This window comes from Mytilus californianus, unplaced genomic scaffold (assembly GCF_021869535.1).
Source record: "Mytilus californianus isolate M0D057914Y unplaced genomic scaffold, xbMytCali1.0.p SCAF_3, whole genome shotgun sequence".
Taxonomy (NCBI): Eukaryota; Metazoa; Mollusca; class Bivalvia; order Mytilida; family Mytilidae; genus Mytilus; species Mytilus californianus.
Window position 1 is genome coordinate 21,142,938 of NW_026262679.1, and position 17,066 is coordinate 21,160,003.

Consider the following 17,066-nt stretch of genomic DNA (forward strand, 5'->3'; position numbering starts at 1 on the left):
CCCTAAACAAATATATATACTAGTTCAGTGATAATGAACGCCATACTAAACTCCAAATTGTACACAAGAAACTAAAATTAAAAATAATACAAGACTAACAAAGGCTAGAGGCTCCTGACTTGGGACAGGCGCAAAAATGCGGCGGGGTTAAACATGTTTATGAGATCTCAACCCTCCCCTTTCAATCACATTCATCAGTGAACTAGTTCAGGATGTACTCAACCAAAAGGGGGAGGATTACATTTTTTGGGCAAAAACTACTTTAGATAAAGGTTGTTAACAGGAGTTGTGGTTAGTATATCAACTGATGGAGAATAGTTTGTATTGTACATGTAGGGTTTTTAAAGAACTTTAACAAGTATTTCTCTTTAGAAACGATTCATTGGAATTTGTCTCTGAAACGATAGCTTTCATGTCGATCCGGCACAAGTCGATTCGGCACCAATTTGAAACAAATATTTATAAGATATAAAAAATATATATAATTGAATTGTAGTAAAGAATGTGCCTTTGTCCATATTCAAATACTTAGTATATAATTTTCATTAGATGAGACATTTGTGAAGGGATGGACAGGGGTAATTTTATATATAAGGGAACATGGAAATGAGTAGGCAGGAGTCAGAGGGGAGGGACGTTGGATTCAGGGACGGAAACCGGGGGAGTAGAGGGTTCGTAAAAGTAGAGATATGCGAAAAAAGATTTTTTTTTACCGATTTTCGTTTGTGAGTAAGGGAGGAGGGAAGTGGGGGTAGGGGATAGGGAATTGGGAGTTATGTAGATTTATATAAAAGTAACGAGATGAGGTATGATTGCAAATGAGAAAACTATCCACCAGAGTTCGAATGATGTGTAAATATATCTATGTTTGTTTGAGAAAGCTGATCATAGATTACCTTCACTAAGACAACATGAGATGATTCTCCAAATATGTGTGTATGTTTTGTGCGAAATAATCATGATAATTGATACAAAATCAAAAAAAGAAAATTTGCCCAGTAATGCCTCACAAAATTAAATATCAGCAATAAATCAACCATTTCATTTTGCGGAGTTGGGTTGCTTAGAAGACTTTGACAATTAATAAATTTCCCTGGTAAAATAATTTTCCCCTAAACCATCCATTATGTAAGAATGATTTGCAGAAAAGTATTGTGTACAAATTATATAAATAACTTGCTCACAGCTAAATACAAATTTCGTCCCTAAGGAAAATTAACATTCCTCCAAGCATGTAGATTTATATAAAAAATAAGGAGATGTGGTATGACCGCCAAATGAGACAACTATTCATATTTATGTATGTTTTGGAAAGCTTAATATAGACAAACTCCACAATTTACTATTATAATTATCTCCCTTTAAATGACTTAGTTGGAAAATTGATTCGAAAAAAAAAACAAATATTTGGTATTTGTCAAAATAGTCTCAATAATGCAGGAACCACAATTTTTCTTTATTCAAATAAAGTTTAACACATTTATCGCCATTCTGTCTAAAAATTTGCAGATGTAAGCACAGAGCTAGAGCGATTGTGTGCTGCTATTTTACAATCTAAGATGGCGGTATATGGTTTATCTACCATGAGTCGGTTTAGAATGTCTGTTAAGGATCCAATGTTTTTCTCTAACAATTCATATTTTGGTATTAAAGACGTTTTGTTAATGAGTTTTTTTCTCTAAAAATCTCCATTGGGAGTTGTGAAAAAGCTGTACGTACAAGAAAGCCTCCATCATTTTCATTAGAAAATGCCTGTAGATGTACCAAGTCAAGAATATAACAGTTGTTCTCCATTTGTTCTGTTGATTGATATAGTCAAGCGTTAGATGTTGTCATGTTTTACGGTCTTCTCATACATACGTAAGGACCAATTCATGTAGAGGTAATAATTTAAAAGCAGTATACAAAGAAAGACTTCATTGGTACCCCAAATTTTACCTAAGTTATTATTTTCAGATCTAGGATAAACAGACAAAAGGAAACTACCCACTGTAGACATAATTAAAAAAGCAATTTCTAAATACATTATACTTATATCCAATCCATTGTAAAATCTACAAATTGGTCAAAGTATCTATTGAGATATTGAGCACATTTGATGAATAAATATTTCTATGATTAAACTTCAAAACACAGTGTGATTTATGATGTTCCAGTGTTAGTTGTCCTTGTATGTAATTCGATATCGGTTTCAAAAAATCCGACCTTCCAGTTTTGTCAATGCGTTATCTATTGCATCAAGACATATTCCTGTTACTTTTATACATCTTTGACCTCCGACGATTATAATTGAACGATCCCATTTAAGTAATCAATAATTGTTGATAGAACAAACCTAAAAAATATTTTATCGTTATCGGGTATTTCGGGATACAATGATTTAATTTTGATAGTGATATTAAAATTATCTGTACGGCCAAATGACTTTTATTACCGAAAACTGAACCATAAAGATTGTTTGTACTTGAGACCAATCGACAATCAATTCGCAGTGGCTTGTGGCTCTCTTTTCCCTGGATTCGTTTATTATTTGAGTCTGCATATGTTATGAAATCTTTTAAAGAGATAAGTACCACTGACTCTATCAAATTACACGTTTTTATATGCAAATATATATTTTACATTATAATGCCCAATTTGCTTGAGAAATTGTAACATTTTATACCAAACTGAGTCTCTAATTTCTTGAATGTTAGGTACTTTTCTAAACAGGAAAAACATTTCAAAAACCGGAAGTGCCTTCTTTTGATTTACAATAGTACAAAGTGATATGTCATGCTCAACTGACTCGTACAATATATGGTTGTTTGGTAATTGTCTCAGGAAGGGACGTACAAATGTCTTTTAGGGGAACATTGTAACCACTGATAGCATAAGTCTTCCTGATTTCAAAATTATATAACTGATAGACACTTTTCTGTAAAATATTGCCCTAATATAACTTCTAATTTAATACAATATTATCTCATAAATTAAAGGTAAGCACCAAGACGTTACCATGTACGGCCTTTAAGATTGGATTAATTGGACTATTTTCAATTGCATGTGGGATTATTTTTTTTCCCAATCTTATATAAAGTTTTTGCACATATCACCAGTAGTCGATTTAGACAAAAAAAAAAAAAAAACACCCAATACTCAAGAAAAAAAACGTATAACAAAAATATCGAACTTTAAGTTAAGTTCAAAAAGGTGGGTCTATAAAAACTGACAAAATTAAATGTTATCAATCAACGAAACGAGTGAAAAAAATCTGGCATATTCTTGACTTGGTACAGCCATTTCCAGAAGAAAATTACGGGTTAAACCTGGTTTCATAGCTAGCTAAACCTCCGACTTGTATGATCAACCCAAACAGACATAACATGTTAATGTGACAATAATTGGGGTCCAGCAGTCATAACTGTTTAAACATACATCACACACATACAACTTAAATGAATAAAACATTCAAACAAACCTACAAATAAATATAACAAAGATACCAGCTAAAATGTTTTTGTAGTTGATTGTAAGTTGACAAAGACGTAGATAAAAAAAGTTTTTGTAGTTGATAGTACATACCATATATAGTATACACCTTCTCGATAAAGTACAAATCAAGTAAAATATAGATACAAGGGTAAACAAAATAGAAACCTCGGGACCCACCTGAACCATGAATGCCCAAAGTCAAAAACTCGATAGCGGGATGCATACAAACCGAGTCACGTCCAAAGGAAACATAATAGCACAAAGACAAAAAAAGGGGAAACTATAAAGCTGATAAAAAGATACACTACTTCAGGTGAGGAAAATTTGTAATTACAAAATTGAAATCGTCTCGTTTATCAAAGATTCTGGTACTGAGATGACCAGTGTTGTCAAATTCGAGCTAAATGTCTAGAAATGAGACAGACAGAAGAAGCTGTATCTGAGGTTTCTTTAATATATTGTTTAGGAGAATGTTTAAACGGGACACAAGCAGAAAAGTTTGTTTTGTTAATGGAAAGAACTTCATCAATATACCTGTATGTGAAATTAAGCGATATAACTTTTTTATCTACTTGTTTTTTACAATGTCTAAAAGAAAAGAACTCCGACTAATATGAAAATAAGAAAAGGTAAGACAGTATAGGTGCACTTTTGGTTCCCATATGAATGCCGACAACCTACCCAAACTCCAACTTCGACAAATATGTTGTCAATGAGAAACTCCAGCATACTGATCACTTGTTCTTCTGTTTAGCATGTTTTCCCCGTCTCATTTTTACGAAAATGTGCAGAATTATATCCCAACAAAATAAATTTGTAGCATTTGGTACCATTTTTCTGGAGGAAAGCATTGAAGATTATTTCTTGAAGATGGTTTTTTTAATTTTTCATGTGGTATGTAGGTATTAAGGGTGGAACATTCGAAGGTTTTGATAGGGTTTATTTCAGAGAATGACCAAGATTTTAAATTTTCCAGAAATTCTTTGGAGTTCTTACTTAAGAATCCATATACGGTTAATGCCACGACGCGAGTAAATAGTGTCACAGTATTTCTGAATCCCTCCTTTTATGATACTCAACATTTAGCAGTTTTGCTATAAAATTTGTACCTCAATAAGTCATGTTGCGCTCCCTTTCCCTGTTTTTACCTGATTTATGATTTAAAAGCGTTTTTTTACAATGCATTAAATTGTGTAAGCCTTGCATTTTCTATGTGTATCTATGTTTGTGTCTAGATGTTTGACTTAGTACAGTTATTATGTATTAGTACCTTTTGAGGTGTTGTTATTCTTTTTGAGGTTTTCGAATAAGCTTATTTTAAAACAAATTGGAACATAGCCAAATTAATCCGGAAAATGATAAGCAGTCCTGTTAAATTTGCTCACTCAGTGCCGAAAAGAGAGGTAGACTCAAGAATAATTTGGAATTACGCATTAGATGCCAAATTTCTGCCACCTAAGATTTGTCAAATGCAAAAGAAAAATCGAAAGCAGTAGATGTGTAAACATTGACTTATCTCAAGACATTGTTTGATTGAACTTATTTCTCTCCAGGTTAAGGTAGTTATAATATAGAAAATTAAGTACTTAATTACCACATATGTTCTTCTCTTATAATTACATCAACTAATTGTTATATGTGGGATATTGAATCTGAGTCACATTGGTTGAGGTAAAAGTCCATATATCTTTCGACATGGCGTACTTTATCTGTTGTTAATACCCGTAAATAAATATTATCAGATTTTTTATCAAAAGTAACAGCCTGTTTACTTCTTTTTCTAACTGTGATCTACAATACGTCAAGTATAACATTTTTACAAATATGTTGATACGTTTCTTTGTGGTAAAATAAAATTGAGAATGGAAATAGGGAATGTGTCAAAGAGACAACAACCCGACCAAAGAGCAGCAAACAGCCCAAGGCCATCAATGGGTCTTCAACACAGCGTGAAAATCCCGCGCAAGGAGGCGGCCTTCAGCTGGCCCCTAAACAAAAATGTGTAATAGTTCAATGAAAATGGACCTCACACTAAACTTCTAACCATATAAATGAACTAAAATTAATACACAAGACAAACAATCAAATGTATGATTTGAAAGATACACATACTAAATATAATAGATTGAATCCAAATCTCAATACAAATATTGGCGGTTACCTTGGGAGTATCTAAGAGATTCAGAGTAAGTATAAAGATATCTACATGGAGAAATGAAAATAAAACTTTATATATTTAGTGCATCTGAATCCCTTTTCTGAACAACCTTCATCTGGAACGCACAAACCTTAACATTTGAAAGCCAGGGATGTATATGTAAGTAGAAACATTTGGAATCTTATTGCCAAAATGGAGCAAGAGAGAAAAGCCAAATTCAGCTATGGTAAAATTTTCCTGAAAGATGCATTTATATTAGGTAGGCTGCAATTTACATACAATAGATGCATTATCAACCCAAAAATACAAATGAATAAAAAGGAACGTAAATAGATTGCTGTTTTTGCCGAAATTTAAAAAGTAAAGGTCAAGAGAGTATCAGATGCAAGCACATAAACACTATAGATAACATCCCAATGATTAAATAACACATAATTCATGGCTTTATACAGTATCTTGATGAGTTTATTGTTTACAATATTGACAAAAATAAACGTAATTGTTTGAACACAACGTAGATTGAGGTTATTTGTGTGGAAAGGGAAAGTATCTTCTGGCAAATATGAAATTATCCTCGGCGTATACATTATTGTATTGGAATGCATCATTTTGCAGTTCTATTATGGAGACATGCTGTAACAATAGAATAACTTTTCTGAGAATATGTTTTTTATCAAACAGACGGAATTAGTTGGAACTGTTGGTAGTATTACCATCACTAAAGCAATCTTTACGATATTAATCCATTAAACAAATCGGATGTTTATTTGATTGGAGAAAACGGTGAAAACCAATTTTTATGCTTGAATATTTTTATAATACAAGACACACGTTTGGAAACATGCAACATAACATTCATTAAGACAAGCTAATCATTGGAACATATTAGGAATAATCTATATTTTGAAATATGAACTATTATAATGACAGAAACATTCTTTCATACAGTATTTTGAATTATTACTTCGTTAATGATCGATGTTATACAGAACTGTACAGAGTTGGCCAATTGAATCTTGAAAATTGTTTTCAGTGTTTGTCATGCTAACTTATAATATTTTGAGTGCTTCACAAAATTCAGTGATAGATTGATAAAAAAAAAAATACAATACTAACTGTGGCTATTTATGAACATGAACAGTCCCATGTTCGAATACAGGCATACAGTCAACTAAATCTAGTGCATAATGTACTCTTACTCATGCATATATGTACAATCATCTTGATCAGTGGACTTATTCAGAATGTTCTCAACCGCTGAGAGTTGACAATGAGGGTCGGCTGAGAAGAAAAGTTTACTTTAAAAGACATGATTTCAGCTTCCAAAATAAAAAAAACCATTTCATTTCTATGAGCAACATTCAAGCGCGCCTGCATATGGATATAAAAATAAGAAGATGTCGTAATATTGTCTATGAGACACCTCTCCATCAGAGACCAAATGAGACAGAAGTTAACAACTATAGGTCACCGTACGGCCTTCAACAATGAACAAAACCAATACCGCATAGTCAGCTATAAAAGCCACCCCCAAATGACAAATGTATAACAACTCAAACGAGAAACAAACGGAGTATATATGTCCAAAATTGAAACGATATTCCAGGGCTTGCGTCTCCTATTAGAATGTCCTTGAAAGATGACTGCTACTTATAAGGAAGCTATAAAACCATGGATTCCTAATGGTAAATTTGAAGTTTTACCGGCATCATCATGAGTTGGTTGATTGTTACGGAATATCTGTGTCACAAATGTTTCTCATCTGTCATATTGTCGTAGAATGAGAAGTAAAATCGAAGTGAACTTACCAAGAGCAAAAGGACATGTGCAGGATATGCCTAACCTTCTAGATAATCCAATATCACCTCCAGTTTTTGATGGGTGACATGTGGTTAAGTCTATAGCTTTATATATAGATAGAAGAAGATAGGCGGACGATAGATTGAAGATTGTTGTTTGTCTTTTCGTCATTTTTAGGGTGTTTGTCATGATTTTGTTGATCTCTTTTCTATTTATGAGTTTTACCTCTCCCTGTAGGTGTCTTTCGTCTTTTCTCATACAGAACATATACATATTAGTGTCACAGATCATCATACATTCGTTTCGTTACATTTGCTGTAGCTAGACCTTGTTTTCTAAGCTGTGACGTATCAAAAATGTAATTTTGCATCGGATACTTGTGGTGAGTACAAACTGGAGTCACTGTACGTTGTAGCAGGAACACTTAACCGTCAATCATCCGAAAGCATCAAATGTTTTGCTTGGTCTATGTTACTTTATTTATCGTTATTGTTCTGTAAATATTTTTTTCGTGAATAAATGTATGACCATTTTGTGAGAACTATACAACGAAACAACTAACTTTATAAAGAAATTACCTGCGTATCAATAAACTCATCCCTTATATTATTAAGACCAAGACAATTCAGAATGCAATTTAAAAACACATATCACCTCGTTTCAGCGGCAACCTGCCTCTAACGGTTACTTTCAGACCCTCCCAAACGTTTTCTCTATATAATTTAACTTAAACCAGCAATCACTCGTCTAACGCGGTCAGTGGTGACCTATTTATTGCACGAAATCTTTATTTCAACTTTAAACAACGGTCATTTTAATGTTTTTAAATACCGAAATCATGACGAGAAATTCATCTTTTCAGTATCGAAGTCAAAATAAAAATCGGAACACGTTTGCAACGGAGATTCCTCAGTAGGAGTTGAATTAGTTTTAAATAGCAATTCTATGTAGCCATCAACCAAGTTGCGGCACGCTTAGTCTCAGATTTTCTTGAAATTTTGTTTGTTGGTAGCTATCGATAAAAAAACAAGAAATATGTTGACAAAACAATTGTTTATGTCCCCGTTGCCATGGTAACAGATTCCCTTGGATTTTGCCTATAAATGCATATTTTGACGAACAGAAATGACCCATTTTTAGCAGTCATTATGCACACATTTCAATTTTGATGAATATTTTGACATTTGTTCATTAAAATATAACACTTAATGAGTAAGATGAAAGATAAAAATTTATTCTAATAAAAAGGCAAGAGGGTGGCAGCACTGATTTAAATAACGGAGTTTTCATTGTATTCATGAAGGCAAATTATAGGCATTTTGCATGACATAATTTCACACTTTTCCATCCACAACCAATTATATTGAGGTAATAAATGTAAACTATCATTGTTGACTAGGAATAATTCATAACTAAAGGTTTGGGAAATAGGTTGCTAGGGTGGTTGCTATGGAAACGTAAAAGTGTCTTTTTTTGTTATTTTGTAAAAGAATTTTGACCTTGTTATTAAAATAGCTTAAAAACAGTGACAGATAAAGGATGAAAATCACTTGAGACATGTTGTGCATTCAATGACCTTAAGGTTGACCCAAAGGTCAAATGTTATTGATGACCTTAACCATTGACCTTCAGTCTTTTTTATTAAATTATGTAAAGAAATTGTAACACATAAACCCATACAGTATATAAAAAAGGTGTTCAGAATGATTATTGTTTTTACTTGGTAATGAAGCAAAATGCTGGAGGTCAAGGTCGTGTCATAAGTTCTTAGCAACGACCTTTACTTGATATAAAAGTACCTAGTAACCATACATATTTGGGTTCAGATTAATATGAACTATGATAGAGATCCTAATTGAAAGATAAGGGGTCAATATTGTCAACATATACTTTAGCAGCCATTCTCATATAGTTAGAAAATGCCTAGCAACCATCACTGTGTTGGTGCCTTGGGTCTAATTTCCGAGATTTTGAAACTAAACTTGTAATTCTTTCTTCCAATTAGACTTTTGAATTCCTTTTAAGAACAGAAATTGTGTTTCTTAGAAAATTCACATACATGATTTTACTCATGTGAATTTCAGTTAATCACCAGCCACTTTGTCGCCTGTTCTGATATGACTTGAAATACAAATGCTGTTTTTTTCCAGGCATAGATACATGTATATATAAAGTAGTTAGAGCAAGACAGGAATTTTATGGTCAGTAGGTATTAATCAATCGTAAAATTTCCAGAACAACTGGACAACATCAAATGTAAGCTTTAAGCAAATTTCGCAGTTATTTTACTTCATAACTTTTTTAGATAAAAAGTTACAAAAAATGTTAAAGACTTTGAAAGACGATTTTAACGCGTTTTTTTTTTGCGAGCCTAGCCTACAGGGCAAATTGAGTTTTTCATCTCTTATCGTCCATCTTAGTTGTCTGTAAACTTTTGCAAAAGTCTTGTCCTTTGAAATTACTAGGCATAATGCAACCAAAACATATCATTCTTTTTTTTTCTCCTGTCCTTTTTCTTTCCTCTTCTCTTTAAAATCTAATGAAAATGAATTATATCCAAAGAATTATTTTATGATAATTTATTTATTGGTCTAATGCTGTTACAATTACCTTATTGCTACAGCTTTCACAAACAAGGTACCCTGATGTATTAATATCTTTAAGTACATGGTGTCTTAAAGATAAGTTGTACTTTATAATTGTTAGTTAATTACATACTTTAATACAAACATATATAATGCAAATCACCTAAATTGGTATTTACGTATTTTTTGTTCCGGATTTGACCTTTACTTTTTCATCCTTATACAATCTACCTGACACATATTTTACTCCTTTAGAAATATAGATACAGGACATTTGAAGGGACATAAATACCTCATATTTTACTTTTTTGGTCTTAATCTTGAAACTTCAATAAATGAATAGAAAGTAATATAGCAAATCAAAGTTATTTCTATTGAAAACTATTATGAATAAATGGACAATTTATTAGCAAGAAATACCAACAAGACTAATTAATCAACATAGTCGAAATTTTCTTTTGACTCCATATAGGCCTTTTGCCCTTAAATGATTACTAAGGGTGACGAATTCAAATAACAGCACTGTTCTTGTTTCCTTATCCCAATTATTTAATAACAAAAAAATCAGCTGACGATTTCAACCAAGTCCATTTTTCGTAGATCTGGTGTTGCTGGTCATTTTTTACATTAAATGTTTCTCTCTATCTATTATTGTTTTCAAGATAATAGGCAAACATGAAAAAAATGTTAAAATTTATCATTTAAGGGCAGAAACTCCTGTAAGAAGTTGTCAAACAGTTTTGATGTAAATAGACAAAAGGTAGATCCTATCATTCGAAATATTTAAGCTCCTGTCAGATTTTTCACTATTTATAACAGTTTTCAGGATGATAGACAAATTAAACTTGCATTTTACCCCCTATATTCTATTTGTAGCCATGTTAGCCATCATGGGACACATTTTCAAAGTACATACTCTAATGATGATTGTGGCTAAGTCCGGTAAGGGCTAATTTCGGCCGAGAATTCGAAGTTCATCTGATGAAATTTTTTTTACATTTTAAACACTATAGTGTGTACTTCACTCGATTCAATCAGTTTGTGTTAAAGATTTGAACTGATTTGGTCATTACAAACGCTCAAATTCAAGTTTAAATATGAAAAATATATCAAATATGCCATTAAAAGTCACTTTTCAGATGGTTTTTGTCTAAAATGTGTTCAGTCTAAACATTTATATATGTTATGCATTTTCATTAAATACAATATATCTTTAAATATTAAGACTGAACACAAGTGCGGCCACTTCCATTTAAGACAAAAAAAATCAGTATTTTTGCATGCCATATTGATGCTTTGTACCTGATGCGTGTCCATTGTATTGTAAAAACGACCTATATTTATCAAACAAAAGTTTTCTACTTTCTTATAAATAGCTTAAAGTTTACAGTTTTTACCAACTTTGTAAAAACACTATATTTTGGGGCCAAAAAGGGGTCTTACTGGACCTACTACGTTCGCTTATTAGTTTCAGCGGAGAAGATTTTTTGAACAAGTTAACGACGACCAGCGCAATGTTATGAGCAAATCTCACATGGCCCTGTGGCCAATAATTTTTCAGAACACACAACGTATTTTTTTAAGAAAGAGTTTTTTTTTTTAAATCATCCACTGTTGAAATACAAACATAGCAATTGAGCGGATTCAGGGTAGTTCTATAAGTAAGGGTGGACCATTTTATATTTTGTGATAGGGATAAGGGATGCTTATTGAAATGAATGTGATGGTGTCTAGAACTGACGATCAATAATATTGCACAAGACATGCTGAAAAGGAATTTTCTGTACATTCAGATGCATATCAGTCACGTACGATTTGAAATATGAAATAGGTGTGTACACAATGAAAAAAAAATGTTCGGCGAAAAAATATGAAATAAGTAATCCAGCCTTAAATCGAGTGCAAATGATTATTCTGTCTATGCAAAACCTCTTGCCCTGAAGCCCAACCCCAACCAAAGAAATAAAACTGGTCGACCTCTTAGCAGTTCTGTTCCTTTTCACTTGTTCTTGTAGATTCATAGGACCTGCCTTAAAATAACCTTTGGTGTCTGGTGGAGAGTTGTCTCATTTGCAATCATACCACATCTTTAAATTTTTGTATTTGAATGTGAAATCAGTCTCTTGAAATTGCATCTGCCATATAATTCACTATTCTTGATTATACATGTTCTTAAAGAAAACTGCATGTTTGATATTAATTTTTTTCTGATTTTTGTCCCAATCAAACCGAAAATATATTGTTGCTAGACAGTTTTTCAATATAAATAAATGGTTGCTAGGCACTTTTCCAATATAAAAAGATTGTTGCTAGGCACTTTTCTACTTTAAATGAATGATTGTTTAAAACTTATGTGATGTCACCCCCCCCCCCCCCCCCCCCCCCCTTGACATTTTAGGTAAGGTTTATGTAATAGTTTATATAGTCCTGAATCAAATCATGTATGGTTACTAGGTACTTTTTTATCAAATAGGGTTGGTTGCTAAGCACTTTTGACATGACCTTGACTTTTTACTGTTTATATGTTAATAAAATAGTGGATTTAAACGTCCTGAACATTTTCCCCATGTATGGTATGCTACTTTCTATTATCTTTCCTTTCAAAATTCAATTAATATACACAAGGTCAAAGGTCAAGGTCATCAATGACCTTTGACCTTGGGTCAAATTTATGGTTATTTAATTGCCAATAGTTTGCAAATCATAGTCATTCATTAGTTATTACTTTTTGTGGATTATCTAAATAACATGGTCAAATTTCAGAGGTAAAAAGGCAAATATTACACATTTTTGTTTCCATAGCAACCATCATAGAACCCAATATCCCAAACACTTTGTTATAAATAATCGACAAGAAATATTGATACTTTTTATTTATAGCCACAGCTTAATTGGAGGTGGATGCAAAAATGTATAATTTGTCGACTCAAATACTATGAAAAATGACCTCTGCTTCTGCGGTTGTGACAATATTCAGCAAAAATATTTTTTATATACGATATTATTGTTTTGTTTTTTAAGTATCATGATTCTGAAGAATATTATCAAATATCATTAAATAAAATCTGGTTTTGATTCCGAAAGACTGCAATATGGTTGTTTTTTTTATGCTAAATTCCTCAAAATGTACGGGAAAACTCATTTACTTGGTTGCCATGGCAACCGTGGCCTAGCAACATTTTGGTGGGCATTTTTCTTACTTTTTTACCTGAATACATGTTTTGGCTAAGTTTCAGGAAAATCGGGGACTATGCGTGCCAACCCCCCTATATGAAATGGTTGGTGGTTACATTTGTACAGAGAATTGTTTTTTTTAAATTTCTCGTATTCCTCTCCTTTAAGTTTCCATTGAAAACTGTATCATCGACTTATTTCTCCACGAATATTTATATATTTTGAACGTTTTTTTTCACATTTACAGAGCTAGAATCCGCCATTTTTTTATTTCACTGACGCAAGAACGATAATTCTACCGATTGAAAACACTAAAACAATTTACCCCGATCCCGACCATAGGCAAAGTCGGAATCAGAATTTTATCGGAACCTCATTTAAAAGGTCACCTCTCTTGAGCTGTCACTTTTGATACTTCCCAAGAGTGACTGCTTAATACAGGTTTGACTGTACGGCCATTATCCAACAAGGAAAAATATAATCTTCCATGCAGCAATTTGAAATTAGACACTGTATAGTTGGTTACAGGAATAAATTTATGGGGATCAACAGTTGCTCTGTTGAAGCTTATTTTATCATTGGAAAAAAATAGTGTGACATATTTTAATGGGTAAAGGAGTTTATTATAAATCCAGAAACTGGCAAGAATTAGTCACCAGATGCAATATTGATCACATTTTATGTATAGATCAGCTGTTTATGGTTTGGCATAAGAAACAATGTAATTAAGTGTCATTTCCCCCTATATTATCAGAAATCTGCCAAAAAAAAAAAAAAAAAAAAATTTGGAATTTTTGGTCCTCAATGCTCTTTAAACTTGTACTTGTTTGGCTTTATAGCTATTTTGATCTGAGCGTCACTATGAGTCATGTAGACGAAACGCGCGTCTTGCGTATTAAATTATAATCCTGGTACCTTTGATAACTATTTACACCACTGGGTCGATGTCACTGCTGGTGGACGTTTCGTCCCCGAGGGTATCACCAGCCCAGTAGTCAGCACCTCGGTGTTGACATGAATATCAATTATATGGTCATTTTTATAAATTTCCTGTTTACAAAACTATGAATTTTTCGAAAACTAAGGATTTTCTTATCGCAGGCATAGATTACCTTAGCCGTATTTGGCACAACTTTTTGGAATTTTGGGTCTTCAATGCTCTTCAACTTTGTACTTGTTTGGCTTTATAACTATTTTGATCAGAGCGTCACTGATGAGTCTTATGTAAACGAAACGCGTGTCTGGCGTATTAAATTAAAATCCTGGTACCTTTGATAACTATTTACACCACTGGGTTGATGCCACTGCTTGTGGACGTTTCGTCCCCGAGGGTATCACCAGCCCAGTAGTCAACACTTCGGTCTTGACATGAATATCAATTATATGGTCATTTTTATAAACTTCCTGTTTACAAAACTATGAATTTTTCGAAAACTAAGGATTTTCTTATTCCAGGCATAGATTACCTTAGTCGTATTTGGCACAACTTTTTGAAATGTTGGGTCCTCAATGCTCTTCAACTTTGTACTTGTTTGGCTTTATAACTATTTTGATCTGAGCGTCACTGATGAGTCTTATGTAGACGAAACGCGCGTCTGGTGTATTAAATTATAATCCTGGTACCTTTGATAACTATTTACACCACTGGGTCGATGCCACTGCTGGTGGACGTTTCGTCCCTGAGGGTATCACCAGCCCAGTAGTCAGCACTTCGGTGTTGACATGAATATCAATTATATAGTAATTTTTATAAATTTCCTGTTTACAAAACTATGAATTTTTCGAAAACTAAGGATTTTATTATCCCATGGATAGATTACCTTAGCCGTATTTGCCACAACTTTTTGGAATTTTTGGATCCTCAATAATCTTTAACTTTGTACTTGTTTGGCTTTATAACTTTTGATCTGAGCGTCACTGATGAGTCTTATGTAGACGAAACGCGTCTGACGTATTAAATTATTAAACTGGTACCTTTGATAACTATTTACACTACTGGGTCGATATCACTGCTGGTGGACGTTTCGTCCCCGAGGGTATCACCAGCCCAGTAGTCAGCACTTCGGTCTTGACATGAAAATCAATTATATGGTCATTTTTATTAATTTCCTGTTTACAAAACTATGAATTTTTCAATAACTAACGATTTTCTTATCCCAGGCAAAGATTACCTTAGCCGCATTTGCAACAACGTTTTGGAATTTTGGGTCTTCAATGCTCTTCAACTTTGTACTTGTTTGGTTTTATAACTATTTTGATCTGAGCGTCACTGGTGAGTCTTATGTAGACGAAACGCGCGTCTGACGTATTTAATTATAATTCTGGTACCTTTGATAACTATTTACACCACTGGGTCGATGCCACTGCTGGTGGACGTTACGTCCCCGAGGGTATCACCAGCCCAGTAGTCAGCACTTCGGTGTTGGCATGAATTATAATTATATGGTCATTTTTATAAATTTCCTATTTTCAAAACTATGAATTTTTCGAAAACTAAGGATTTTTTTATTATTCCGTGCATAGATTACCTTAGCCGTATTTTGCACAACTTTTTGGAATTTTGGGTCTTCAATGCTCTTTAACTTTGTTCTTTGTTTTGTTTTATAACTATTTTGATCTGAGCGTCACTGATGAGTCTTATGTAGAAGACACGCGCGTCTAACGTATTAAATTATAATCCTGGTACCTTTGATAACTATTTACACCACTGGATCGATGCCACTGCTGGTGGACGTTTCGTCCCCGATGGTATCACCTGCTTAGAAGTCAGCACTTCGGTGTTGACATGAATATCAGTTATATGGTCATTTTTATAAATTTCCTGTTTACAAAACTATGAATGTTTCGAAAACTAAGGATTTTCTTATCCCAGGCATAGATTACCTTAGACGTATTTGGCACAACTTTTTGGAATTTTGGGTCCTCAATGCTCTTTAACTTTGTACTTGTTTGGCTTTATAAGTATTTTGATCTGAGCTTCACTGATTAGTCTAATGTAGACGAAACGTGCGTCTGGCGTATTAAATTAAAATCCTGGTACCTTTGATAACTATTTACACCACTGGGTCGATGCCACTGCTGGTGGACGTTTCGTCCCCGAGGGTATCACCAGCCCAGTAGTCAGCACTTTGGTGTTGACCTGAATATCAATTATATGGTAATTTTTTATAAATTTCCTGTTTTCAAAACTATGAATTTTTCGAAAACTAACGATTTTCTTATCCCAGGCATAGATTACCTTAGCCGTATTTGGCACAACTTTTTTGAATTTTGAGTCCTCAATAATCTTCAACTTTGTACTTGTTTGGCTTTATAACTATTTTGATCTGAGCGTCACCAATGAGTCTTATGTAGACGAAACGCGCGTCTGGCGTATTAAATTATAATCCTGGTACCTTTGATAACTATTTACATCACTGAGTCGATGCCACTGCTGGTGGATGTTTCGTCCCTGAGGGTAACACCAGCCAAGAAGTCAGCACATCGATGTTGACATGAATATCAATTATATGGTCATTTTTATAAATTTCCTGTTTACAAAACTATGAATTTTTCGAAAACTAAGGATTTTCTTATCCCATGCATAGATTACTTTAGCCGTATTTAGCACAACGTTTTGGAATTTTGGGTCTTCAATGCTCTTCAACTTTGTACTTGTTTGGCTTTATAACTATTTTGATCTGAGCGTCACTGATGAGTCTTATGTAGTCGAAACGGGCGTCTGGCGTATTGAATTATAATCCTGATAACTTTGATAACTATTTACACCACTGGGTCGATGCCACTGCTGGTGGACGTTTCGTCCCCGAGGGTATCACTAACCCAGTAGTCAGCACTTCGGTGTTGACATGAATATCAATTATATGGTCATTTTT